Source organism: Spermophilus citellus (assembly GCF_964194105.1).
Source record: "Spermophilus citellus genome assembly, chromosome: X".
NCBI lineage: Eukaryota > Metazoa > Chordata > Mammalia > Rodentia > Sciuridae > Spermophilus > Spermophilus citellus.
This window is the reverse complement of record NC_138190.1, coordinates 64017320-64042878: the sequence shown is the minus strand read 5'-3', so window position 1 is coordinate 64042878 and position 25559 is coordinate 64017320.

Below are 25559 nucleotides of genomic sequence, written 5' to 3'. Positions count from 1 at the left end.
TGGGGTACTGATCATTACCTGAATGTGTCATCAAATTGGGTGAAAAAATGTGTGCTGAGATTTCAGGAAACTCGTAGTTATTTGGAAGCTTGGCAACCCCGTCCATGAAAGTGATTTCGCCAGTCTCTGCTTAGGGCTACATCAATAGGAAACAAACCATAGAGATAGAACTTGGAACTACTTTATTGTGTCAAGTTTCAAAGAGCTAGCACAAACCGTGTTTGATTTAGAGTTCCAACTACATGTATCCATATAGGAGAAAACAGAGTGAAACCTAAAAATTTAAACTGTGACTGCCAACGAACAGTTTAACCTAGAAGAATGAAATTTGGTGAGCCAAGTGGGATTGGGGTACTGATCATTACAAGAAAGTGTCATCACGATTGGGTGAAAAAAGTGTGCTGACATTACAGGAAATTTGTAGTTTTTTGGAAGCTTGGCAACCCCTTTCCATGAATGTGATTTGCGCCAGTCTCTGCTTAGGGCTACATCAATAGGAAACAAACCATAGAGATAGAACTTCGAACTACTTTATTTGGTCAAGTTTCAAACAGCTACCACAAACCGTTTTTGATTTAGAGTTCCAACTACATGTATCCATATAGGAGAAAACAAAGTGAAACCTAAAAATTAAAACTGTTACTGCCAACGAACGGTTTAAACTAGAAGAACGAAATTTGGTGAGCCAAGTGGGATTGGGGTACTGATCATTACCTGAAAGTGTCATCAAGATTGGGTGAAAAAATGTGTGCTGAGATTTCAGGAAACTCGTAGTTTTTTGGAAGCTTGGAAACCCCTTTCCATGAAAGTGATTTGCGCCAGTGTCTGCTTAGGGCTACATCAATAGGAAACAAACCATAGAGATAGAACTTGGAACTACTTTTTTGTGTCAAGTTTCAAAGATCTAGCACAAACCGTGTTTGATTTAGAGTTCCAACTACATGTATCCATATAGGAGAAAACAGAGTGAAACATAAAAAGTAAAACTGTTACTGCAAAGGAACGGTTTAACCTAGAAGAACGAAATTTGGTGAGCCAAGTGGGATTGGGGTACTGATCATGACCTGAAAGTGTCATCAAGATTGGGTGAAAAAATGTGTGCTGAGATTTCATGAAACTCGTAGTTTTTGGGAAGCTTGGCAACCCCTTTCCATGAAAGTGATTTGCGCCAGTCTCTGCTTAGGGCTACACCAATAGGAAACAAACCATAGAGATAGAACTTGGAACTCCTTTATTGTGTCAAGTTCAAAGAGCTAGCACAAACCGTGTTTGATTTAGAGTTCCAAATACATGTATCCTTATAAGAGAAAACAGAGTGAAACCTAAAAATTTAAACTGTTTGTGTAAACGAATGGTTTAACCTAGAAGAACGAAATTTGGTGAGCCAAGTGGGATTGGGGTACTTATCATTACCTGAAAGTGTCATCAAGATTGGGTGAAAAAATGTGTGCTGAGATTTCAGGAAACTCATAGGTTTTTGGAAGCTTGGCAACCCCTTTCCATGAAAGTGATTTGCGCAAGTCTCTGCTTAGGGCTACATCAATAGGAAACAAACCAGAGAGATAGAACTTGGAACTCCTTTATTGTGTCAAGTTTCAAAGAGCTAGCACAAACCGTGTTTGATTTAGAGTTCCAAATACATGTATCCTTATAGGAGAAAACAGAGTGAAACGTAAAAATTTAAACTGTTTGTGCAAATGAACGGTTTAATCTAGAAGAACGAAATTTGGTGAGCCAAGTGGGATTGGGGTACTGATCATTACCTGAAAGTGTCATCAAGATTGGGTGAAAAAATGTGTGCTGAGATTTCAGGAAACTCGTAGTTTTTTGGAAGCTTGGCAACCCCTTTCCATGAAAGTGAATTGCGCCAGTCTCTGCTCAGGGCTACATCAATAGGAAACAAACCATAGAGATAGAACTTCGAACTACTTTATTTTTTCAAGTTTCAAGCAGCTACCACAAAATGTGTTTGATTTAGAGTTCCAAATATGTATCCATATAGGAGAAAACAGAGTGAAACCTAAAAATTAAAACTGTTACTGCCAATGAACGGTTTAACATAGAAGAACGAAATTCGGTGAGCCAAGTGGGATTGGGGTACTGATCATTACCTGAAAGTGTCATCAAGATTGGGTGAAAAAATGTGTGCCGAGATTTCAGGAAACTCGTAGTGTTTTGGAAGCTTGGCAACCCCTTTCCATGAAAGTGATTTGCGCAAGTCTCTGCTTAGGGCTACATCAATAGGAAACAAACCATAGAGATAGAACTTGGAACTCCTTTATTGTGTCAAGTTTCAAAGAGCTAGCACAAACCTTGTTTGATTTAGAGTTCCAAATACATGTATCCTTATAGGAGAAAACAGAGTGAAACCTAAAAATTTAAACTGTTTGTGCAAATGAATGGTTTAATCTAGAAGAACGAAATTTGGTGAGCCAAGTGGGATTGGGGTACTGATCATTACCTGAAAGTGTCATCAAGATTGGGTGAAAAAATGTGTGCTGAGATTTCAGGAAACTCGTAGTTTTTTGGAAGCTTGGAAACCCCTTTCCATGAAAGTGATTTGCGCCAGTGTCTGCTTAGGGCTACACCAATAGGAAACAAACCATAGAGATAGAACTTGGAACTACTTTTTTGTGTCAAGTTTCAAAGATCTAGCACAAACCGTGTTTGATTTAGAGTTCCAACTACATGTATCCATATAGGAGAAAACAGAGTGAAACATAAAAAGTAAAACTGTTACTGCAAAGGAACGGTTTAATCTAGAAGAATGGAATTTGGTGAGCCAAGTGGGATTGGGGTACTGATCATGACCTGAAAGTGTCATCAAGATTGGGTGAAAAAATGTGTGCTGAGATTTCATGAAACTCGTAGTTTTTGGGAAGCTTGGCAACCCCTTTCCATGAAAGTGATTTGCGCCAGTCTCTGCTTAGGGCTACACCAATAGGAAACAAACCATAGAGATAGAACTTGGAACTCCTTTATTGTGTCAAGTTCAAAGAGCTAGCACAAACCGTGTTTGATTTAGAGTTCCAAATACATGTATCCTTATAAGAGAAAACAGAGTGAAACCTAAAAATTTAAACTGTTCGTGTAAACGAATGGTTTAACCTAGAAGAACGAAATTTGGTGAGCCAAGTGGGATTGGGGTACTTATCATTACCTGAAAGTGTCATCAAGATTGGGTGAAAAAATGTGTGCTGAGATTTCAGGAAACTCATAGGTTTTTGGAAGCTTGGCAACCCCTTTCCATGAAAGTGATTTGCGCAAGTCTCTGCTTAGGGCTACATCAATAGGAAACAAACCATAGAGATAGAACTTGGAACTCCTTTATTGTGTCAAGTTTCAAAGAGCTAGCACAAACCGTGTTTGATTTAGAGTTCCAAATACATGTATCCTTATAGGAGAAAACAGAGTGAAACCTAAAAATTTAAACTGTTTGTGCAAATGAATGGTTTAATCTAGAAGAACGAAATTTGGTGAGCCAAGTGGGATTGGGGTACTGATCATTACCTGAAAGTGTCATCAAGATTGGGTGAAAAAATGTGTGCTGAGATTTCAGGAAACTCGTAGTTTTTTGGAAGCTTGGCAACCCCTTTCCATGAAAGTGAATTGCGCCAGTCTCTGCTCAGGGCTACATCAATAGGAAACAAACCATAGAGATAGAACTTCGAACTACTTTATTTTTTCAAGTTTCAAGCAGCTACCACAAAATGTGTTTGATTTAGAGTTCCAAATATGTATCCATATAGGAGAAAACAGAGTGAAACCTAAAAATTAAAACTGTTACTGCCAATGAACGGTTTAACATAGAAGAACGAAATTCGGTGAGCCAAGTGGGATTGGGGTACTGATCATTACCTGAAAGTGTCATCAAGATTGGGTGAAAAAATGTGTGCCGAGATTTCAGGAAACTCGTAGTGTTTTGGAAGCTTGGCAACCCCTTTCCATGAAAGTGATTTGCGCAAGTCTCTGCTTAGGGCTACATCAATAGGAAACAAACCATAGAGATAGAACTTGGAACTCCTTTATTGTGTCAAGTTTCAAAGAGCTAGCACAAACCTTGTTTGATTTAGAGTTCCAAATACATGCATCCTTATAGGAGAAAACAGAGTGAAACCTAAAAATTTAAACTGTTTGTGCAAATGAATGGTTTAATCTAGAAGAACGAAATTTGGTGAGCCAAGTGGGATTGGGGTACTGATCATTACAAGAAAGTGTCATCACGATTGGGTGAAAAAAGTGTGCTGACATTACAGGAAATTTGTAGTTTTTTGGAAGCTTGGCAACCCCTTTCCATGAATGTGATTTGCGCCAGTCTCTGCTTAGGGCTACATCAATAGGAAACAAACCATAGAGATAGAACTTCGAACTACTTTATTTGGTCACGTTTCAAACAGCTACCACAAACCGTGTTTGATTTAGAGTTCCAACTACATGTATCCATATAGGAGAAAACAAAGTGAAACCTAAAAATTAAAACTGTTACTGCCAACGAACGGTTTAAACTAGAAGAACGAAATTTGGTGAGCCAAGTGGGATTGGGGTACTGATCATTACCTGAAAGTGTCATCAAGATTGGGTGAAAAAATGTGTGCTGAGATTTCAGGAAACTCGTAGTTTTTTGGAAGCTTGGAAACCCCTTTCCATGAAAGTGATTTGCGCCAGTGTCTGCTTAGGGCTACATCAATAGGAAACAAACCATAGAGATAGAACTTGGAACTACTTTTTTGTGTCAAGTTTCAAAGATCTAGCACAAACCGTGTTTGATTTAGAGTTCCAACTACATGTATCCATATAGGAGAAAACAGAGTGAAACATAAAAAGTAAAACTGTTACTGCAAAGGAACGGTTTAACCTAGAAGAACGAAATTTGGTGAGCCAAGTGGGATTGGGGTACTGATCATGACCTGAAAGTGTCATCAAGATTGGGTGAAAAAATGTGTGCTGAGATTTCATGAAACTCGTAGTTTTTGGGAAGCTTGGCAACCCCTTTCCATGAAAGTGATTTGCGCCAGTCTCTGCTTAGGGCTACACCAATAGGAAACAAACCATAGAGATAGAACTTGGAACTCCTTTATTGTGTCAAGTTCAAAGAGCTAGCACAAACCGTGTTTGATTTAGAGTTCCAAATACATGTATCCTTATAAGAGAAAACAGAGTGAAACCTAAAAATTTAAACTGTTCGTGTAAACGAATGGTTTAACCTAGAAGAACGAAATTTGGTGAGCCAAGTGGGATTGGGGTACTTATCATTACCTGAAAGTGTCATCAAGATTGGGTGAAAAAATGTGTGCTGAGATTTCAGGAAACTCATAGGTTTTTGGAAGCTTGGCAACCCCTTTCCATGAAAGTGATTTGCGCAAGTCTCTGCTTAGGGCTACATCAATAGGAAACAAACCATAGAGATAGAACTTGGAACTCCTTTATTGTGTCAAGTTTCAAAGAGCTAGCACAAACCGTGTTTGATTTAGAGTTCCAAATACATGTATCCTTATAGGAGAAAACAGAGTGAAACCTAAAAATTTAAACTGTTTGTGCAAATGAATGGTTTAATCTAGAAGAACGAAATTTGGTGAGCCAAGTGGGATTGGGGTACTGATCATTACCTGAAAGTGTCATCAAGATTGGGTGAAAAAATGTGTGCTGAGATTTCAGGAAACTCGTAGTTTTTTGGAAGCTTGGCAACCCCTTTCCATGAAAGTGAATTGCGCCAGTCTCTGCTCAGGGCTACATCAATAGGAAACAAACCATAGAGATAGAACTTCGAACTACTTTATTTTTTCAAGTTTCAAGCAGCTACCACAAAATGTGTTTGATTTAGAGTTCCAAATATGTATCCATATAGGAGAAAACAGAGTGAAACCTAAAAATTAAAACTGTTACTGCCAATGAACGGTTTAACATAGAAGAACGAAATTCGGTGAGCCAAGTGGGATTGGGGTACTGATCATTACCTGAAAGTGTCATCAAGATTGGGTGAAAAAATGTGTGCCGAGATTTCAGGAAACTCGTAGTGTTTTGGAAGCTTGGCAACCCCTTTCCATGAAAGTGATTTGCGCAAGTCTCTGCTTAGGGCTACATCAATAGGAAACAAACCATAGAGATAGAACTTGGAACTCCTTTATTGTGTCAAGTTTCAAAGAGCTAGCACAAACCTTGTTTGATTTAGAGTTCCAAATACATGCATCCTTATAGGAGAAAACAGAGTGAAACCTAAAAATTTAAACTGTTTGTGCAAATGAATGGTTTAATCTAGAAGAACGAAATTTGGTGAGCCAAGTGGGATTGGGGTACTGATCATTACAAGAAAGTGTCATCACGATTGGGTGAAAAAAGTGTGCTGACATTACAGGAAATTTGTAGTTTTTTGGAAGCTTGGCAACCCCTTTCCATGAATGTGATTTGCGCCAGTCTCTGCTTAGGGCTACATCAATAGGAAACAAACCATAGAGATAGAACTTCGAACTACTTTATTTGGTCACGTTTCAAACAGCTACCACAAACCGTGTTTGATTTAGAGTTCCAACTACATGTATCCATATAGGAGAAAACAAAGTGAAACCTAAAAATTAAAACTGTTACTGCCAACGAACGGTTTAAACTAGAAGAACGAAATTTGGTGAGCCAAGTGGGATTGGGGTACTGATCATTACCTGAAAGTGTCATCAAGATTGGGTGAAAAAATGTGTGCTGAGATTTCAGGAAACTCGTAGTTTTTTGGAAGCTTGGAAACCCCTTTCCATGAAAGTGATTTGCGCCAGTGTCTGCTTAGGGCTACATCAATAGGAAACAAACCATAGAGATAGAACTTGGAACTACTTTTTTGTGTCAAGTTTCAAAGATCTAGCACAAACCGTGTTTGATTTAGAGTTCCAACTACATGTATCCATATAGGAGAAAACAGAGTGAAACATAAAAAGTAAAACTGTTACTGCAAAGGAACGGTTTAACCTAGAAGAACGAAATTTGGTGAGCCAAGTGGGATTGGGGTACTGATCATGACCTGAAAGTGTCATCAAGATTGGGTGAAAAAATGTGTGCTGAGATTTCATGAAACTCGTAGTTTTTGGGAAGCTTGGCAACCCCTTTCCATGAAAGTGATTTGCGCCAGTCTCTGCTTAGGGCTACACCAATAGGAAACAAACCATAGAGATAGAACTTGGAACTCCTTTATTGTGTCAAGTTCAAAGAGCTAGCACAAACCGTGTTTGATTTAGAGTTCCAAATACATGTATCCTTATAAGAGAAAACAGAGTGAAACCTAAAAATTTAAACTGTTCGTGTAAACGAATGGTTTAACCTAGAAGAACGAAATTTGGTGAGCCAAGTGGGATTTGGGTACTTATCATTACCTGAAAGTGTCATCAAGATTGGGTGAAAAAATGTGTGCTGAGATTTCAGGAAACTCATAGGTTTTTGGAAGCTTGGCAACCCCTTTCCATGAAAGTGATTTGCGCAAGTCTCTGCTTAGGGCTACATCAATAGGAAACAAACCATAGAGATAGAACTTGGAACTCCTTTATTGTGTCAAGTTTCAAAGAGCTAGCACAAACCGTGTTTGATTTAGAGTTCCAAATACATGTATCCTTATAGGAGAAAACAGAGTGAAACCTAAAAATTTAAACTGTTTGTGCAAATGAATGGTTTAATCTAGAAGAACGAAATTTGGTGAGCCAAGTGGGATTGGGGTACTGATCATTACCTGAAAGTGTCATCAAGATTGGGTGAAAAAATGTGTGCTGAGATTTCAGGAAACTCGTAGTTTTTTGGAAGCTTGGCAACCCCTTTCCATGAAAGTGAATTGCGCCAGTCTCTGCTCAGGGCTACATCAATAGGAAACAAACCATAGAGATAGAACTTCGAACTACTTTATTTTTTCAAGTTTCAAGCAGCTACCACAAAATGTGTTTGATTTAGAGTTCCAAATATGTATCCATATAGGAGAAAACAGAGTGAAACCTAAAAATTAAAACTGTTACTGCCAATGAACGGTTTAACATAGAAGAACGAAATTCGGTGAGCCAAGTGGGATTGGGGTACTGATCATTACCTGAAAGTGTCATCAAGATTGGGTGAAAAAATGTGTGCCGAGATTTCAGGAAACTCGTAGTGTTTTGGAAGCTTGGCAACCCCTTTCCATGAAAGTGATTTGCGCAAGTCTCTGCTTAGGGCTACATCAATAGGAAACAAACCATAGAGATAGAACTTGGAACTCCTTTATTGTGTCAAGTTTCAAAGAGCTAGCACAAACCTTGTTTGATTTAGAGTTCCAAATACATGTATCCTTATAGGAGAAAACAGAGTGAAACCTAAAAATTTAAACTGTTTGTGCAAATGAATGGTTTAATCTAGAAGAACGAAATTTGGTGAGCCAAGTGGGATTGGGGTACTGATCATTACCTGAAAGTGTCATCAAGATTGGGTGAAAAAATGTGTGCTGAGATTTCAGGAAACTCGTAGTTTTTTGGAAGCTTGGAAACCCCTTTCCATGAAAGTGATTTGCGCCAGTGTCTGCTTAGGGCTACATCAATAGGAAACAAACCATAGAGATAGAACTTGGAACTACTTTTTTGTGTCAAGTTTCAAAGATCTAGCACAAACCGTGTTTGATTTAGAGTTCCAACTACATGTATCCATATAGGAGAAAACAGAGTGAAACATAAAAAGTAAAACTGTTACTGCAAAGGAACGGTTTAACCTAGAAGAATGGAATTTGGTGAGCCAAGTGGGATTGGGGTACTGATCATGACCTGAAAGTGTCATCAAGATTGGGTGAAAAAATGTGTGCTGAGATTTCATGAAACTCGTAGTTTTTGGGAAGCTTGGCAACCCCTTTCCATGAAAGTGATTTGCGCCAGTCTCTGCTTAGGGCTACACCAATAGGAAACAAACCATAGAGATAGAACTTGGAACTCCTTTATTGTGTCAAGTTCAAAGAGCTAGCACAAACCGTGTTTGATTTAGAGTTCCAAATACATGTATCCTTATAAGAGAAAACAGAGTGAAACCTAAAAATTTAAACTGTTCGTGTAAACGAATGGTTTAACCTAGAAGAACGAAATTTGGTGAGCCAAGTGGGATTGGGGTACTTATCATTACCTGAAAGTGTCATCAAGATTGGGTGAAAAAATGTGTGCTGAGATTTCAGGAAACTCATAGGTTTTTGGAAGCTTGGCAACCCCTTTCCATGAAAGTGATTTGCGCAAGTCTCTGCTTAGGGCTACATCAATAGGAAACAAACCATAGAGATAGAACTTGGAACTCCTTTATTGTGTCAAGTTTCAAAGAGCTAGCACAAACCGTGTTTGATTTAGAGTTCCAAATACATGTATCCTTATAGGAGAAAACAGAGTGAAACCTAAAAATTTAAACTGTTTGTGCAAATGAATGGTTTAATCTAGAAGAACGAAATTTGGTGAGCCAAGTGGGATTGGGGTACTGATCATTACCTGAAAGTGTCATCAAGATTGGGTGAAAAAATGTGTGCTGAGATTTCAGGAAACTCGTAGTTTTTTGGAAGCTTGGCAACCCCTTTCCATGAAAGTGAATTGCGCCAGTCTCTGCTCAGGGCTACATCAATAGGAAACAAACCATAGAGATAGAACTTCGAACTACTTTATTTTTTCAAGTTTCAAGCAGCTACCACAAAATGTGTTTGATTTAGAGTTCCAAATATGTATCCATATAGGAGAAAACAGAGTGAAACCTAAAAATTAAAACTGTTACTGCCAACGAACGGTTTAACATAGAAGAACGAAATTCGGTGAGCCAAGTGGGATTGGGGTACTGATCATTACCTGAAAGTGTCATCAAGATTGGGTGAAAAAATGTGTGCCGAGATTTCAGGAAACTCGTAGTGTTTTGGAAGCTTGGCAACCCCTTTCCATGAAAGTGATTTGCGCAAGTCTCTGCTTAGGGCTACATCAATAGGAAACAAACCATAGAGATAGAACTTGGAACTCCTTTATTGTGTCAAGTTTCAAAGAGCTAGCACAAACCTTGTTTGATTTAGAGTTCCAAATACATGCATCCTTATAGGAGAAAACAGAGTGAAACCTAAAAATTTAAACTGTTTGTGCAAATGAATGGTTTAATCTAGAAGAACGAAATTTGGTGAGCCAAGTGGGATTGGGGTACTGATCATTACCTGAAAGTGTCATCAAGATTGGGTGAAAAAATGTGTGCTGAGATTTCAGGAAACTCGTAGTTTTTTGGAAGCTTGGAAACCCCTTTCCATGAAAGTGATTTGCGCCAGTGTCTGCTTAGGGCTACATCAATAGGAAACAAACCATAGAGATAGAACTTGGAACTACTTTTTTGTGTCAAGTTTCAAAGATCTAGCACAAACCGTGTTTGATTTAGAGTTCCAACTACATGTATCCATATAGGAGAAAACAGAGTGAAACATAAAAAGTAAAACTGTTACTGCAAAGGAACGGTTTAACCTAGAAGAATGGAATTTGGTGAGCCAAGTGGGATTGGGGTACTGATCATGACCTGAAAGTGTCATCAAGATTGGGTGAAAAAATGTGTGCTGAGATTTCATGAAACTCGTAGTTTTTGGGAAGCTTGGCAACCCCTTTCCATGAAAGTGATTTGCGCCAGTCTCTGCTTAGGGCTACACCAATAGGAAACAAACCATAGAGATAGAACTTGGAACTCCTTTATTGTGTCAAGTTCAAAGAGCTAGCACAAACCGTGTTTGATTTAGAGTTCCAAATACATGTATCCTTATAAGAGAAAACAGAGTGAAACCTAAAAATTTAAACTGTTCGTGTAAACGAATGGTTTAACCTAGAAGAACGAAATTTGGTGAGCCAAGTGGGATTGGGGTACTTATCATTACCTGAAAGTGTCATCAAGATTGGGTGAAAAAATGTGTGCTGAGATTTCAGGAAACTCATAGGTTTTTGGAAGCTTGGCAACCCCTTTCCATGAAAGTGATTTGCGCAAGTCTCTGCTTAGGGCTACATCAATAGGAAACAAACCATAGAGATAGAACTTGGAACTCCTTTATTGTGTCAAGTTTCAAAGAGCTAGCACAAACCGTGTTTGATTTAGAGTTCCAAATACATGTATCCTTATAGGAGAAAACAGAGTGAAACCTAAAAATTTAAACTGTTTGTGCAAATGAATGGTTTAATCTAGAAGAACGAAATTTGGTGAGCCAAGTGGGATTGGGGTACTGATCATTACCTGAAAGTGTCATCAAGATTGGGTGAAAAAATGTGTGCTGAGATTTCAGGAAACTCGTAGTTTTTTGGAAGCTTGGCAACCCCTTTCCATGAAAGTGAATTGCGCCAGTCTCTGCTCAGGGCTACATCAATAGGAAACAAACCATAGAGATAGAACTTCGAACTACTTTATTTTTTCAAGTTTCAAGCAGCTACCACAAAATGTGTTTGATTTAGAGTTCCAAATATGTATCCATATAGGAGAAAACAGAGTGAAACCTAAAAATTAAAACTGTTACTGCCAACGAACGGTTTAACATAGAAGAACGAAATTCGGTGAGCCAAGTGGGATTGGGGTACTGATCATTACCTGAAAGTGTCATCAAGATTGGGTGAAAAAATGTGTGCCGAGATTTCAGGAAACTCGTAGTGTTTTGGAAGCTTGGCAACCCCTTTCCATGAAAGTGATTTGCGCAAGTCTCTGCTTAGGGCTACATCAATAGGAAACAAACCATAGAGATAGAACTTGGAACTACTTTATTGTGTCAAGTTTCAAAGAGCTAGCACAAACCGTGTTTGATTTAGAGTTCCAAATACATGTATCCTTATAGGAGAAAACAGAGTGAAACCTAAAAATTTAAACTGTTTGTGCAAATGAATGGTTTAATCTAGAAGAACGAAATTTGGTGAGCCAAGTGGGATTGGGGTACTGATCATTACCTGAAAGTGTCATCAAGATTGGGTGAAAAAATGTGTGCTGAGATTTCAGGAAACTCGTAGTTTTTTGGAAGCTTGGAAACCCCTTTCCATGAAAGTGATTTGCGCCAGTGTCTGCTTAGGGCTACATCAATAGGAAACAAACCATAGAGATAGAACTTGGAACTACTTTTTTGTGTCAAGTTTCAAAGATCTAGCACAAACCGTGTTTGATTTAGAGTTCCAACTACATGTATCCATATAGGAGAAAACAGAGTGAAACATAAAATGTAAAACTGTTACTGCAAAGGAACGGTTTAACCTAGAAGAATGAAATTTGGTGAGCCAAGTGGGATTGGGGTACTGATCATGACCTGAAAGTGTCATCAAGATTGGGTGAAAAAATGTGTGCTGAGATTTCATGAAACTCGTAGTTTTTGGGAAGCTTGGCAACCCCTTTCCATGAAAGTGATTTGCGCCAGTCTCTGCTTAGGGCTACACCAATAGGAAACAAACCATAGAGATAGAACTTGGAACTCCTTTATTGTGTCAAGTTCAAAGAGCTAGCACAAACCGTGTTTGATTTAGAGTTCCAAATACATGTATCCTTATAAGAGAAAACAGAGTGAAACCTAAAAATTTAAACTGTTCGTGTAAACGAATGGTTTAACCTAGAAGAACGAAATTTGGTGAGCCAAGTGGGATTAGGGTACTTATCATTACCTGAAAGTGTCATCAAGATTGGGTGAAAAAATGTGTGCTGAGATTTCAGGAAACTCATAGGTTTTTGGAAGCTTGGCAACCCCTTTCCATGAAAGTGATTTGCGCAAGTCTCTGCTTAGGGCTACATCAATAGGAAACAAACCATAGAGATAGAACTTGGAACTCCTTTATTGTGTCAAGTTTCAAAGAGCTAGCACAAACCGTGTTTGATTTAGAGTTCCAAATACATGTATACTTATAGGAGAAAACAGAGTGAAACCTAAAAATTTAAACTGTTTGTGCAAATGAATGGTTTAATCTAGAAGAACGAAATTTGGTGAGCCAAGTGGGATTGGGGTACTGATCATTACCTGAAAGTGTCATCAAGATTGGGTGAAAAAATGTGTGCTGAGATTTCAGGAAACTCATAGTTTTTTGGAAGCTTGGCAACCCCTTTCCATGAAAAGGATTTGCGCCAGTCTCTGCTTAGGGCTACATCAAGAGGAAACAAACCATAGAGATAGAACTTGGAACTAGTTTATTGTGTCAAGTTTCAAAGAGCTAGCACAAACCGTGTTTGATTTAGTGTTCCAACTACATGTATCCATACAGGAGAAAAGAGAGTGAAACCTAAAAATTAAAACTGTTAATGCCAACGAACGGTTTAACCTAGAATAACGAATCTTGGTGAGCCAAGTGGGATTGGGGTACTGATCATTACCTGAAAGTGTCATCAAATTGTGTGAAAAAATGTGTGCTGAGATTTCAGGAAACTCGTAGTTATTTGGAAGCTTGGCAACCCTGTCCATGAAAGTGATTTCGCCAGTCTCTGCTTAGGGCTACATCAATAGGAAACAAACCAGAGAGATAGAACTTGGAACTACTTTATTGTGTCAAGTTTCATAGAGCTAGCACAAACCGTGTTTGATTTAGAGTTCCAAATACATGTATCCTTATAGGAGAAAACAGAGTGAAACCTAAAAATTTAAACGATTCGTGCAAACGAATGGTTTAACCTAGAAGAACGAAATTTGGTGAGCCACGTGGGATTGGGGTACTGATCATTACCTGAAAGTGTTATCAAGATTGCGTGAAAAAATGTGTGCTGAGATTTCAGGAAACTCGCAGTTTTTGGGAAGCTTGGCAACGCCTTTCCATGAAAGTGATTTACGCCAGTCTCTGCTTAGGGCTACATCAATAGGAAACAAACCATTGAAATAGAACTTGGAACTACTTTATTGTGACAAGTTTCAAAGAGCTAGCACAAACCGTGTTGGATTTAGAGTTCCAACTACATGTATCCATATTGGAGAAAACAGAGTGAAACCTAAAAATTAAAACTGTTACTGCCAACGAACGGTTTAACCTAGAAGAACGAAATTTGGTGAGCCAAGTGGGATTGTGGTACTGATCGTTACCTGAAAGTGTCATCAAGATTGGGTGAAAAAATGTGTGCTGAGATTTCAGGAAACTCGTAATTTTTTGGAAGCTTGGCAACCCCTTTCCATGAAAGGGATTTGCGCCAGTCTCTGCTTAGGGCTACATCAATAGGAAACAAACCATAGACATAGAACTTGGAACTACTTTATTGTGTCAAGTTTCAAAGAGCTTACACAAACCGTGTTTGATTTAGTGTTACAACTACATGTATCCATACAGGAGAAAAGAGAGTGAAACCTAAAAATTAAAACTGTTAATGCCAACGAATGGTTTAACCTAGAAGAACGAAATTTGGTGAGCCAAGTGGGATTGGGGTACTGATCATGACCTGAAAGTGTCATCAAGACTGGGTGAAAAAATATGTGCTGAGATTTCAGGAAACTCGTAGTTTTTTGGAAGCTCGGCAACTCCTTTCCATGAAAGGGATTTGCGCAAGTCTCTGCTTAGGGCTACATCAATAGGAAACAAACCATAGAGATAGAACTTGGAACTCCTTTATTGAGTCAAGTTTCAAAGAGCTAGCACAAACCGTGTTTGATTTAGAGTTCCAAATACATGTATCCTTATAGGAGAAAACAGAGTGAAACCTAAAAATTTACACTGTTCGTGCAAACGAATGGTTTAACCTAGAAGAAAGAAATTTGGTGAGCCAAGTGGGATTGGGGTACTGATCATTACCTGAAAGTGTCATCAAATTGGGTGAAAAAATGTGTTCTGAGATTTCAGGAAACTCGTAGTTATTTGGAAGCTTGGCAACCCCGTCCATGAAAGTGATTTCGCCAGTCTCTGCTTAGGGCTACATCAATAGGAAACAAACCATAGAGATAGAACTTGGAACTACTTTATTGTGTCAAGTTTCAAAGAGCTAGCACAAACCGTGTTTGATTTAGAGTTCCAACTACATGTATCCATATAGGAGAAAACAGAGTGAAACCTGAAAATTTAAACTGTGACTGCCAACGAACAGTTTAACCTAGAAGAACGAAATTTGGTGAGCCAAGTGGGATTGGGGTACTGATCATTACAAGAAAGTGTCATCACGATTGGGTGAAAAAAGTGTGCTGACATTACAGGAAATTTGTAGTTTTTTGGAAGCTTGGCAACCCCTTTCCATGAATGTGATTTGCGCCAGTCTCTGCTTAGGGCTACATCAATAGGAAACAAACCATAGAGATAGAACTTCGAACTACTTTATTTGGTCAAGTTTCAAACAGCTACCACAAACCGTGTTTGATTTAGAGTTCCAAGTACATGTATCCATATAGGAGAAAACAAAGTGAAACCTAAAAATTAAAACTGTTACTGCCAACGAACGGTTTAAACTAGAAGAACGAAATTTGGTGAGCCAAGTGGGATTGGGGTACTGATCATTACCTGAAAGTGTCATCAAGATTGGGTGAAAAAATGTGTGCTGAGATTTCAGGAAACTCGTAGTTTTTTGGAAGCTTGGAAACCCCTTTCCATGAAAGTGATTTGCGCCAGTGTCTGCTTAGGGCTACATCAATAGGAAACAAACCATAGAGATAGAACTTGGAACTACTTTTTTGTGTCAAGTTTCAAAGATCTAGCACAAACCGTGTTTGATTTAGAGTTCCAACTACATGTATCCATATAGGAGAAAACAGAGTGAAACATAAAAAGTAAAACTGTTACTGCAAAGGAACGGTTTAACCTAGAAGAACGAAATTTGGTGAGCCAAGTGGGATTGGGGTACTGATCATGACCTGAAAGTGTCATCAAGATTGGGTGAAAAAATGTGTGCTGAGATTTCATGAAACTCGTAGTTTTTGGGAAGCTTGGCAACCCCTTTCCATGAAAGTGATTTGCGCCAGTCTCTGCTTAGGGCTACACCAATAGGAAACAAACCATAGAGATAGAACTTGGAACTCCTTTATTGTGTCAAGTTCAAAGAGCTAGCACAAACCGTGTTTGATTTAGAGTTCCAAATACATGTATCCTTATAAGAGAAAACAGAGTGAAACCTAAAAATTTAAACTGTTCGTGTAAACGAATGGTTTAACCTAGAAGAACGAAATTGGGTGAGCCAAGTGGGATTGGGGTACTTATCATTACCTGAAAGTGTCATCAAGATTGGGTGAAAAAATGTGTGCTGAGATTTCAGGAAACTCATAGGTTTTTGGAAGCTTGGCAACCCCTTTCCATGAAAGTGATTTGCGCAAGTCTCTGCTTAGGGCTACATCAATAGGAAACAAACCATAGAGATAGAACTTGGAACTCCTTTATTGTGTCAAGTTTCAAAGAGCTAGCACAAACCGTGTTTGATTTAGAGTTCCAAATACATGTATCCTTATAGGAGAAAACAGAGTGAAACCTAAAAATTTAAACTGTTTGTGCAAATGAATGGTTTAATCTAGAAGAACGAAATTTGGTGAGCCAAGTGGGATTGGGGTACTGATCATTACCTGAAAGTGTCATCAAGATTGGGTGAAAAAATGTGTGCTGAGATTTCAGGAAACTCATAGTTTTTTGGAAGCTTGGCAACCCCTTTCCATGAAAGGGATTTGCGCCAGTCTCTGCTTAGGGCTACATCAATAGGAAACAAACCATAGAGATAGAACTTGGAACTACTTTATTGTGTCAAGTTTCAAAGAGCTAGCACAAACCGTGTTTGATTTAGTGTTCCAACTACATGTATCCATACAGGAGAAAAGAGAGTGAAACCTAAAAATTAAAACTGTTAATGCCAACGAACGGTTTAACCTAGAATAACGAATCTTGGTGAGCCAAGTGGGATTGGGGTACTGATCATTACCTGAAAGTGTCATCAAATTGTGTGAAAAAATGTGTGCTGAGATTTCAGGAAACTCGTAGTTATTTGGAAGCTTGGCAACCCTGTCCATGAAAGTGATTTCGCCAGTCTCTGCTTAGGGCTACATCAATAGGAAACAAACCAGAGAGATAGAACTTGGAACTAATTTATTGTGTCAAGTTTCATAGAGCTAGCACCAACCGTGTTCGATTTAGAGTTCCAAATACATGTATCCTTATAGGAGAAAACAGAGTGAAACCTAAAAATTTAAACGATTCGTGCAAACGAATGGTTTAACCTAGAAGAACGAAATTTGGTGAGCCACGTGGGATTGGGGTACTGATCATTACCTGAAAGTGTTATCAAGATTGCGTGAAAAAATGTGTGCTGAGATTTCAGGAAACTCGCAGTTTTTGGGAAGCTTGGCAACGCCTTTCCATGAAAGTGATTTACGCCAGTCTCTGCTTAGGGCTACATCAATAGGAAACAAACCATTGAAATAGAACTTGGAACTACTTTATTGTGACAAGTTTCAAAGAGCTAGCACAAACCGTGTTTGATTTAGAGTTCCAACTACATGTATCCATATAGGAGAAAACAGAGTGAAACCTAAAAATTAAAACTGTTACTGCCAACGAACGGTTTAACATAGAAGAACGAAATTCGGTGAGCCAAGTGGGATTGGGGTACTGATCACTACCTGAAAGTGTCATCAAGATTGGGTGAAAAAATGTGTGCCGAGATTTCAGGAAACTCGTAGTTTTTTGGAAGCTTGGCAACCCCTTTCCATGAAAGTGATTTGCGCCAGTCTCTGCTTAGGGCTACATCAATGGGAAACAAACCATAGAGATAGAACTTGGAACTACTTCATTGTGTCAAGTTTCAAAGAGCTAGCACACACCGAGTTTGATTTAGTGTTACAACTACATGTATCCATACAGGAGAAAAGAGAGTGAAACCTAAAAATTAAAACTGTTAATGCCAACGAATGGTTTAACCTAGAAGAACGAAATTTGGTGAGCCAAGTGGGATTGGGGTACTGATCATGACCTGAAAGTGTCATCAAGACTGGGTGAAAAAATATGTGCTGAGATTTCAGGAAACTCGTAGTTTTTTGGAAGCTTGGCAACTCCTTTCCATGAAAGGGATTTGCGCAAGTCTCTGCTTAGGGCTACATCAATAGGAAACAAACCATAGAGATAGAACTTGGAACTCCTTTATTGAGTCAAGTTTCAAAGAGCTAGCACAAACCGTGTTTGATTTAGAGTTCCAAATACATGTATCCTTATAGGAGAAAACAGAGTGAAACCTAAAAATTTACACTGTTCGTGCAAACGAATGGTTTAACCTAGAAGAAAGAAATTTGGTGAGCCAAGTGGGATTGGGGTACTGATCATTACCTGAAAGTGTCATCAAATTGGGTGAAAAAATGTGTGCTGAGATTTCAGGAAACTCGTAGTTATTTGGAAGCTTGGCAACCCCGTCCATGAAAGTGATTTCGCCAGTCTCTGCTTAGGGCTACATCAATAGGAAACAAACCATAGAGATAGAACTTGGAACTACTTTATTGTGTCAAGTTTCAAAGAGCTAGCACAAACCGTGTTTGATTTAGAGTTCCAACTACATGTATCCATATAGGAGAAAACAGAGTGAAACCTAAAAATTTAAACTGTGACTGCCAACGAACAGTTTAACCTAGAAGAACGAAATTTGGTGAGCCAAGTGGGATTGGGGTACTGATCATTACAAGAAAGTGTCATCACGATTGGGTGAAAAAAGTGTGCTGACATTACAGGAAATTTGTAGTTTTTTGGAAGCTTGGCAACCCCTTTCCATGAATGTGATTTGCGCCAGTCTCTGCTTAGGGCTACATCAATAGGAAACAAACCATAGAGATAGAACTTCGAACTACTTTATTTGGTCAAGTTTCAAACAGCTACCACAAACCGTGTTTGATTTAGAGTTCCAACTACATGTATCCATATAGGAGAAAACAAAGTGAAACCTAAAAATTAAAACTGTTACTGCCAACGAACGGTTTAAACTAGAAGAACGAAATTTGGTGAGCCAAGTGGGATTGGGGTACTGATCATTACCTGAAAGTGTCATCAAGATTGGGTGAAAAAATGTGTGCTGAGATTTCAGGAAACTCGTAGTTTTTTGGAAGCTTGGAAACCCCTTTCCATGAAAGTGATTTGCGCCAGTGTCTGCTTAGGGCTACATCAATAGGAAACAAACCATAGAGATAGAACTTGGAACTACTTTTTTGTGTCAAGTTTCAAAGATCTAGCACAAACCGTGTTTGATTTAGAGTTCCAACTACATGTATCCATATAGGAGAAAACAGAGTGAAACATAAAAAGTAAAAGTGTTACTGCAAAGGAACGGTTTAACCTAGAAGAACGAAATTTGGTGAGCCAAGTCGGATTGGGGTACTGATCATGACCTGAAAGTGTCATCAAGATTGGGTGAAAAAATGTGTGCTGAGATTTCATGAAACTCGTAGTTTTTGGGAAGCTTGGCAACCCCTTTCCATGAAAGTGATTTGCGCCAGTCTCTGCTTAGGGCTACACCAATAGGAAACAAGCCATAGAGATAGAACTTGTAACTCCTTTATTGTGTCAAGTTTCAAAGAGCTAGCACAAACCGTGTTTGATTTAGAGTTCCAAATACATGTATCCTTATAAGAGAAAACAGAGTGAAACCTAAAAATTTAAACTGTTCGTGTAAACGAATGGTTTAACCTAGAAGAACGAAATTTGGTGAGCCAAGTGGGATTGGGGTACTTATCATTACCTGAAAGTGTCATCAAGATTGGGTGAAAAAATGTGTGCTGAGATTTCAGGAAACTCATAGGTTTTTGGAAGCTTGGCAACCCCTTTCCATGAAAGTGATTTGCGCCAGTCTCTGCTTAGGGCTACATCATTAGGAAACAAACCATAGAGATAGAACTTGGAACTACTTTATTGTGTCAAGTTTCAAAGAGCTAGCAAAAACAGTGTTGGATTTAGAGTTCCAACTACATGTATCCATATTGGAGAAAACAGAGTGAAACCTAAAAATTAAAACTGTTACTGCCAACGAACGGTTTAACCTAGAAGAACGAAATTTAGTGAGCCAAGTGGGATTGTTTGACTGATTGTTACCTGAAAGTGTCATCAAGATTGGGTGAAAAAATGTGTGCTGAGATTTCAGGAAACTCGTAGTTTTTTGGAAGCTTGGCAACCCCTTTCCATGAAAGGGATTTGCGCCAGTCTCTGCTTATGGCTACATCAATAGGAAACAAACCATAGACATAGAACTTGGAACTACTTTATTGTGTCAAGTTTCAAAGAGCTAACACAAACCGTGTTTGATTTAGTGTTACAACTACCTGTATCCATACAGGAGAAAAGAGAGTGAAACCTAAAAATTAAAACTGTTAATGCCAACGAATGGTTTAACATAGAAGAACGAAATTTGGTGAGCCAAGTGGGATTGGGGTACTGATCATGACCTGAAAGTGTCATCAAGACTGGATGAAAAAATATGTGCTGAGATTTCAGGAAACTCGTAGTTTTTTGGAAGCTTGGCAACTCCTTTCCATGAAAGGGATTTGCGCAAGTCTCTGCTTAGGGCTACATCAGTAGGAATCAAACCATAGAGATAGATCTTGGAACTACTTTATTGTGTCAAGTTTCAAAGAGCTAGCACAAACCGTGTTTGATTTAGAGTTCCAACTACATGTATCCATATAGGAGAAAACAGAGTGAAACCTAAAAATTTAAACTGTTTCTGCCAACGAACAGTTTAACATAGAAGAACGAAATTTGGTGAGCCAAGTGGGATTGGTGTACTGATCATTACCTGAAAGTGTCATCAAGATTGGGTGAAAAAATATGTCCTGAAATTTCAGGAAACTCATAGTTTTTTGGAAGCTTGGCAACCCCTTTCCATGAAAGTGAATTGCGCCAGTCTCTGCTTAGGGCTACATCAATAGGAAACAAACCATAGAGATAGAACTTCGAACTAGTTTATTTGGTCAAGTTTCAAGCAGCTACCACAAAATGTGTTTGATTTAGAGTTCCAAATACATGTATCCATATAGGAGAAAACAGAGTGAAACCTAAAAATTAAAACTGTTACTGCAAACGAACGGTTTAAACTACAAGAACGAAACTTGGTGAGCCATGTGGGATTGGGGTACTGATCATTACATGAAAGTGTCATCAATATTGTGTGAAAAAATGTGTGCTGAGTTTTCAGGAAACTCGTAGTTTTTTGGAAGCTTGGCAACCCCTTTCCTTGAAAGGGATTGCGCCAGTCTCTGCTTAGGGCTACATCAATGGGAAACAAACCATAGAGATAGAACTTGGAACTACTTCATTGTGTCAAGTTTCAAAGAGCTAGCACAAACCGTGTTTGATTTAGAGTTCCAACTACATGTATCCATATAGGAGAAAACAGAGTGAAACCTAAAAATTTAAACTGTTACTGGCAACGAACGGTTTAACCTAGAACGAAATTTGGTGAGCCAAGTGGGATTGGGATACTGATCATTACCTGAAAGTGGCATAAAGATTGGGTGAAAAAATGTGCGCTGAGATTTCAGGAAACTCCTAGTTTTTTGGAAGCTTGGCAACCCCTTTCCATGAAAGAGATTGGCGTCACTATGTGCTTAGAGCTACATCATAGGAAACAAACCATAGAGATAGAACTTGGAACTACTTTATTGTGTCAAGTTTCAAAGAGCTAGCACAAACCTTGTTGGATTTAGAGTTACAACTAAATATATCCATATTGGAGAAAACAGAGTGAAACCTAAAAATTAAAACTGTTACTGCCAACGAATGGTTTAACCTAGAAGAATGAAATTTGGTGAGCCAAGTGGGATTGGGGTACTTATCATTACCTGAAAGTGTCATCAAGATTGGGTGAAAAAATGTGTGCTGAGATTTCAGGAAACTCATAGTTTTTTGGAAGTTTGGAAACCCCTTTCCATGAAAGTGATTTGCGCAAGTCTCTGATTAGGGCTACATCAATAGGAAACAAACCAGAGAGATAGAACTTGGAACTACTTTATTGTGTCAAGTTTCATAGAGCTAGCACAAACCGTGTTTGATTTAGAGTTCCAAATACATGTATCCTTATAGGACAAAACAGAGTGAAACCTAAAAATTTAAACGATTCGTGCAAACGAATGGTTTAACCTAGAAGAACGACATTTGGTGAGCCACGTGGGATTGGGGTACTGATCATTACCTGAAAGTGTTATCAAGATTGCGTGAAAAAATGTGTGCTGATTTCAGGAAACTCGTAGTTTTTGGGAAGCTTGGCAACCCCTTTCCATGAAAGTGATTTGCGCCAGTCTCTGCTTAGGGCTACATCAATAGGAAACAAACCATAGAGATAGAATTTGGAACAACTTTATTTTGTCAAGTATTAAAGAGCTAGCACAAAACATGTTTGATTTAGAGTTCCAACTACATGTATCCATATAGGAGAAAACAGAGTGAAACCTAAAAAATTAAACTGTTACTGCCAACGAACGGTTTAACCTAGAAGAACGAAATTTGGTGAGCCAAGTGGGATTGGGATACTGATCATTACCTGATATTGTCATCAAGATTGCTTGAAAAAATGTGTGCTGAGATTTCAGGAAACTCGTAGTTTTTTGGAAGCTTGGCAACCCCTTTCCATGAAAGTGATTTGCGCCAGTCTCTGCTTAGGGCTACATCAATAGAAAACAAACCATAGAAATAGAACTTGGAACTACTTTATTGTGACAAGTTTCAAAGAGCTAGCACAAACCGTGTTTTATTTAGAGTTCCAACTACATGTATCCATATAGGAGAAAACAGAGTGAAACCTAAAAATTAAAACTGTTACTGCCAACGAACGGTTTAACATAGAAGAACGAAATTCGGTGAGCCAAGTGGGATTGGGGTACTGATCATTACCTGAAAGTGTCATCAAGATTGGGTGAAAAAATGTGTGCCGAGATTTCAGGAAACTCGTAGTGTTTTGGAAGCTTGGCAACCCCTTTCCATGAAAGTGATTTGCGCAAGTCTCTGCTTAGGGCTACATCAATAGGAAACAAACCATAGAGATAGAACTTGGAACTCCTTTATTGTGTCAAGTTTCAAAGAGCTAGCACAAACCGTGTTTGATTTAGAGTTCCAAATACATGTATCCTTATAGGAGAAAACAGAGTGAAACCTAAAAATTTAAACTGTTTGTGCAAATGAATGGTTTAATCTAGAAGAACGAAATTTGGTGAGCCAAGTGGGATTGGGGTACTGATCATTACCTGAAAGTGTCATCAAGATTGGGTGAAAAAATGTGTGCTGAGATTTCAGGAAACTCATAGGTTTTTGGAAGCTTGGCAACCCCTTTCCATGAAAGTGATTTGCGCCAGTCTCTGCTTAGGGCTACATCATTAGGAAACAAACCATAGAGATAGAACTTGGAACTACTTTATTGTGTCAAGTTTCAAAGAGCTAGCACAAACAGTGTTGGATTTAGAGTTCCAACTACATGTATCCATATTGGAGAAAACAGAGTGAAACCTAAAAATTAAAACTGTTACTGCCAACGAACGGTTTAACCTAGAAGAACGAAATTTGGTGAGCCAAGTGGGATTGTGGTACTGATCGTTACCTGAAAGTGTCATCAAGATTGGGTGAAAAAATGTGTGCTGAGATTTCAGGAAACTCGTAGTTTTTTGGAAGCTTGGCAACCCCTTTCCATGAAAGGGATTTGCGCCAGTCTCTGCTTAGGGCTACATCAATAGGAAACAAACCATAGACATAGAACTTGGAACTACTTTATTGTGTCAAGTTTCAAAGAGCTAACACAAACCGTGTTTGATTTAGTGTTACAACTACATGTATCCATACAGGAGAAAAGAGAGTGAAACCTAAAAATTAAAACTGTTAATGCCAACGAATGGTTTAAAATAGAAGAAAGAAATTTGGTGAGCCAAGTGGGATTGGAGTACTGATCATGACCTGAAAGTGTCATCAAGACTGGATGAAAAAATATGTGCTGAGATTTCAGGAAACTCGTAGTTTTTTGGAAGCTTGGCAACTCCTTTCCATGAAAGGGATTTGCGCAAGTCTCTGCTTAGGGCTACATCAATAGGAATCAAACCATAGAGATAGAACTTAGAACTCCTTTATTGTGTCAAGTTTCAAAGAGCTAGCACAAACCGTGTTTGATATAGAGTTCCAAATACATGTATCCTTATAAGAGAAAACAGAGTGAAACCTAAAAATTTAAATTGTTCGTGCAAACGAATGGTTTAACATAGAAGAACGAAATTTGGTGAGCCAAGTGGGATTGGGGTACTGATCATTACCTGAAAGTGACATCAAGTTTGGGTGAAAAAATGTGTGCTGAGATTTCAGGAAACTCGTAGTTTTTTGGAAGCTTGGCAACCCCTTTCCATGAAAGTGATTTGCGCCAGTCTCTGCTTAGGGCTACATCAATGGGAAACAAACCATAGAGATAGAACTTGGAACTACTTTATTGTGTCAAGTTTCAAAGAGCTAGCACAAACCGTGTTTGATTTAGAGTTCCAACTACATGTATCCATATAGGAGAAAAGAGAGTGAAACCTAAAAATTTAAACTGTTTCTGCCAACGAACAGTTTAACATAGAGAACGAAATTTGGTGAGCCAAGTGGGATTGGTGTACTGATCATTACCTGAAAGTGTCATCAAGATTGGGTGAAAAAATATGTGCTGAAATTTCAGGAAACTCATAGTTTTTTGGAAGCTTGGCAACCCCTTTCCATGAAAGTGAATTGCGCCAGTCTCTGCTTAGGGCTACATCAATAGGAAACAAACCATAGAGACAGAACTTCGAACTAGTTTATTTGGTCAAGTTTCAAGCAGCTACCACAAAATGTGTTTGGTTTAGAGTTCCAAATACATGTATCCATATAGGAGAAAACAGAGTGAAACCTAAAAATTAAAACTGTTACTGCCAACGAACGGTTTAAACTACAAGAACGAAACTTGGTGAGCCATGTGGGATTGGGGTACTGATCATTACATGAAAGTGTCATCAATATTGTGTGAAAAAATGTGTGCTGAGTTTTCAGGAAACTCGTAGTTTTTTGGAAGCTTGGCAACCCCTTTCCTTGAAAGGGATTGCGCCAGTCTCTGCTTAGGGCTACATCAATGGGAAACAAACCATAGAGATAGAACTTGGAACTACTTCATTGTGTCAAGTTTCAAAGAGCTAGCACAAACCGTGTTTGATTTAGAGTTCCAACTACATGTATCCATATAGGAGAAAACAGAGTGAAACCTAAAAATTTAAACTGTTACTGGCAACGAACGGTTTAACCTAGAAGAACGAAATTTGGTGAGCCAAGTGGGATTGGGATACTGATCATTACCTGAAAGTGGCATAAAGATTGGGTGAAAAAATGTGCGCTGAGATTTCAGGAAACTCGTAGTTTTTTGGAAGCTTGGCAACCCCTTTCCATGAAAGAGATTGGCGTCACTATGTGCTTAGAGCTACATCATAGGAAACAAACCATAGAGATAGAACTTGGAACTACTTTATTGTGTCAAGTTTTAAAGAGCTAGCACAAACCTTGTTGGATTTAGAGTTACAACTAAATATATCCATATTGGAGAAAACAGAGTGAAACCTAAAAATTAAAACTGTTACTGCCAACGAACGGTTTAACCTAGAAGAATGAAATTTGGTGAGCCAAGTGGGATTGGGGTACTTATCATTACCTGAAAGTGTCATCAAGATTGGGTGAAAAAATGTGTGCTGA